This window comes from Macrobrachium nipponense, chromosome 12 (genome assembly GCF_015104395.2).
Source record: "Macrobrachium nipponense isolate FS-2020 chromosome 12, ASM1510439v2, whole genome shotgun sequence".
NCBI classification, from domain to species: domain Eukaryota; kingdom Metazoa; phylum Arthropoda; class Malacostraca; order Decapoda; family Palaemonidae; genus Macrobrachium; species Macrobrachium nipponense.
In genome coordinates this window covers 29,289,823-29,294,822 of record NC_087205.1, presented here as the reverse complement: position 1 = coordinate 29,294,822, position 5,000 = coordinate 29,289,823, and positions in this window count along the sequence as shown.

Here is a 5,000-nt window from a genome sequence, read left to right as displayed (position 1 = left end):
TATTGCATTGAAACGTTAAATACCCAAGGACTTTTGTAGATGTGGCATGGAAAAGAGCTAGAAAAACATTTTATTCACTAATGACAAACTTGAATTTAGTAAGCATAACATTCTAAATTACCTTATGATGAAAGGTTTTTAGATATTCCTAGAATTTTAAAGCTTTTTAACATAAATGTTGTTTTCAGTAATATTAATGTCAAGAGTTTAGTAATCAAAAATTCTCCTAAAGATCTTCCAGGCTGCATATATGAAATTCCTTGCAAAAAGTGTGATAAAATCTATTACGGACAGACTGGCAAATCTCTTTCACAGCGTCTTAAGCAACATCAATATTCTGTGAGAACTGGGCAAATATCGAATGCATTATTTGTACATATGAGAGATTTAGACCATCCTATTAACTGGAGTCAAGCAAGAGCCTTAGTCCCATGTAATGACACAGTTAAAAGGAATATCATTGAATCTTGTTTTATCAAGTCAAATAATAGAAATGTTCTAAATTTAAGTCTTGGTTTTATTTAAACTTGATGCTTTCATAATGAAAAAAGTTGTAGATAAATATAAGCAACAAAATTAATATATTCAGTTTTTTACATGTTTTTGGACTGTAAAGATACTTTGTAATTTCGGTTAGGGTCAGAATCTGTTTAAGTTTGTGACCGTGTGATATCCGATAATCCTGGATTATCCCTTTTAATTTTTACCCTTTTGATAATTAACCATCTGGTATTCCTGATCTTGTTTGTACCTGAGGCCTTCCTCTCCGATTGTACTTTAGTAGCTCCTTGACGATGTCCTGAATAAAGACGAAAGCGCTTGGATTCCTGTCTATCATTTCCCGTGGTATTCGCTTATTTATGAAGTCACGTGCATCTACTGTGATTTTTTAAGCATATATATATATCTATAATATGGTCTAAATGCTTCACTGTGCGTCCTGAATTTGTTGGTTCGATGGTTCGCGGCCGTGAGTCAATGAATTTCTTATCGACTAAAAATATTCCCCTTCGGTTAACATATATGTAAATATATTAATTAATTCCGAGGTAGAGTGAATTAGATATTAAAGGACATTTGTAGGTCGATGTATGTATATGAATGACGGTAATGCAATATGACATATATACATATATATATATATATATATATATATATATATATATATATATATATATATATATATATATATATATATATATATATATATATATATATATATATATATATATATATATATATATATATATATATATATATATATATATATATTATATATATATACTATATATACATACATACATACTATATATATATATATATATATATATATATATATATATATATATATAATATATATATATATACATACATACATATATATATATATATCTATATATATAATATATATATATATATATATATATATATATATCTATATATATATAAGGATTTATGTTTCCGTATCCATACCATACCCATACCAATATTTGTTTCATACACATACCTGTAAACATACCATATCAATTCCCGCATCTACACCATACTCATAACTATACCAGTAACCCTACCAATATATTTTCCATACCTATAACCATATCTGTAACATACCCATAGACATATCCGTACCATACCCATACCATAGAGGGAATATACCTCGAGTTGCAATCTTTATACCAGTACTACATAGTTTGGTGGTCTTCCAACAGGCGGCACTGCAAAGCCTTGCAGCCATATTTAAAGATCCGGTAATCTACAAATGTAACAGGGGTTCAGTGCGATTATGAAATTTTTATTGTTAATGTATAATGAGTGTGTTTAGCGATTTTTTAGGGTTTAGTGAGTAAGCGTTTAGTGAATGTTTATGAGTAATTTTTTAGTGAATGCTTAGGTTAGGATTTGGTGAATGTTTACAGAGTGTTTAGGGTTTAGTGAATGTTTTGTGAATGTTATTGACTGTTTATTATGTAAGTATTCTGTGAATGTTTAGTGAGTCTTGAGGGTTTTAATGAATGTTGTATGAATGTTAGTTAATGTTTAGTTTGTAAGTATTCAGTGAATATTTAGTCAGCGTTTAGTGAATATTTAGTTTGTAAGTATTCAGTGAATGTTTAGTGAGTGTTTAGGGTTTAGTGAATTTTTATGAATGTTTGTTTGTGTTTAGTGAATATTTATTAAGAATTCAGTGAATGGTTAGTGTATAAATATTTATTAAGTGTTCAATGAGTGATGAGTTGTTCATTCACTGTTTAGTGTTTAACAAAACTACCTAAGTCAGTCTAAGTTGAGAGAGAAAAGGCATAAATAAAGTTGAAGAATACGCCTAAAAATTTCATATATTCCAGTCTCTAAGATTTTCATTTGATATACGAGACGAAATTAATCCGACGAATTGAACACAAATTAGTCTTTATATTATCCTTGTTAAAGATAAAAAGAAACTCTGCGTACGTGTGATCATCTTGCAATATATGGTAAAGAGAAAGGTATGAATGTATTGTTACTGTTATGGTTGTTGTTTCATTTGTAATTCGAGCATAATCTAGTTCAGGTAGGTTAGCAACGCTGGCAAATGAAAATCATAATTCAGAAGTGAACAAAAGATTACAGATGTGAACCTCTCGATGTGAACCTTGTCAAAAGCATCATTTAACAGCGAAGAATTAGGAAAATATTATTTGATATATCTCTTTCCTATACTGCATTATATATACAAAAATTGTATAATTATTAGACTAGGTAGGTAATCCCCACTCTGTCTTATGTCATCAATAATGTTGTTATGAATATATATTAATGTTATCGCTTGGTCTAATTGCCAATTTAATTTATGCACTTCATCATCTAATGGCTTTAATAATGTCATCATAACGGTTATAATAACTGATATGATTGTGCCGCAAGAATGATTATATTTACATCTTATCACTGTAGTTTATTATAGAGCAACCAAAATCAACTAATATCTGAGAGAGAGAGAGAGAGAGAGAGAGAGAGGGCCGGTGAGGTAATGGTGAAATCATTACAATAACATGTTTATTACAAGAGGGTTGAGGGAGTCAGTTCCTTCCAGTCCACTGGAGACTTTATTGTGCTCTCGATCAGAGGCACCTATTGAACGCACCCCTATTGTTGAGTTCTTAATGGTACAGCAGCTGAGTTCTTTAAGGCACTTCTGGTCACGGGAACTTCCTGGGCCTAATAAAGTCTCCTTTTTGTAGTCCCCATCCTCTGCTCTTTCTAGCTTGATCTTAGATCCAACCGTAAGATAGAAACTGAAAGAAAGACTAGAAAAAATTATTATGTAATTACTGAAGCCTGAATTTTTTTTAGCACTAGACATTTTAGGTAATTTATTGGATTTGCAGGTTTTATGAAGTTGAGAGGTTTAGCAGTTTAACCAACCTTTGGATGGGTGAAAAGCATTAATATAATTTTACATACTACATACATACTACATACATACACACGCACACACATACACCCACACACACACACACACACACATACACCCACACACACACACACACAAATATATATATATATATATATATATATATATATATATATATATATATATATATATATATATATATATATATATATATATACATTCTTCTGTTAAAACAGGCTACATCTTAAGTATAAAGGGCTGGTTAAAACACAGGTTTAAAGCTAAGGATTATATTTCGGTGGACTGACTCCCACCCTTATCAAGTAATGAATGATAGAAGAAGTTACATTTGCGAAATATATAGTGGGAGATGTGCCCTTAGGAGATTCCTGGGGTCACTGCTGAGCCGACGTTAGTTCTGTCAATTGTCTTATCCACTACTTAGTTGCCTTAAGGAAGATATTGTCGTTTTGGTTAGAGTCCCAGGTTCCAGCGGAAAGGTTGCTCCTTTTATCTTGTTGTTTAATCAATGAAGATTCTACCATCGGACATTTGTATCGACACTTGCTTTTGTATAAAATTCGGTGTGAGCTCCAATCCATGGTACGGTGCATGCTATCTATATGATGGAAAATTGCCAAACTATGTTGTCCATATCTAACTGAGCACATATGCTGGGCTAAGATTTTCCTTTGAATCCATAGTATGGCTTATCACATTCCCTATAGGAGATTTCATAGACTCTTATGCCTATAGAAACTACAAAGATTAAATTCTTTGGTCCTATTAATAAAATTTTAAGTAGAATGGGAAAACAATAACGAAATCCCCCTTTTAGATGTCCTAATTGTCAGAACTAATTAACAACAGCAAAATCACTGTCTTCAGAAAAGTGACATTCTTAGTTTCATGCATATATTTCTACAGCCATCATGACATTTCAGTTAAACTCGGCATAGCAAGTAACTTACTGCTTAGAGCGTGAGAATTTGCTCCCCAGATTTTCTTAACAAAGAACTTGAAACAATCAGAAATTAACTTATCTTATTAAAATACCTAAGCACACAATGGAAAAAAGCCATACATGAAGCAAAGAGTATTTTTTTCAAACCCACAAAAATGCAAAGAAAAGGAAAAATTAACAAAAAAAATCATAATCCTTCACATGGATAATTCACAAGAGATCGCACAAATATTAGAACAAGCTAACCCATTCGTCTTCATTTATCCGAATACATGGGGGAAATCCTTAATTGATGTTCAGCAGAAATCAGTTTCTAAAGACATAGGAGTCTATGAGATTCCCAGTTGGGATTGAGATAACTTATACTATGGATTCACAGGAAAATCTCTCTTGGAAAGATTAACTAAGCATAGATCTCAGTTAGATATGGACAACATAGTTCAGTATTTTCCATCATAGAAATAACATGAGCCATACCATGGATTGGAACTCATCCCAAATTTAATACATAAGTAGCTGTCTATACAAATGTCAGATTAAATAATCTTCACAGAGAAAACAACAAGATATTGGGATCAACCTTTCCAATGGGGCCTGAGACTCTGAACATATAGACAGTATCTTCCTTAAGGCAACGATGAA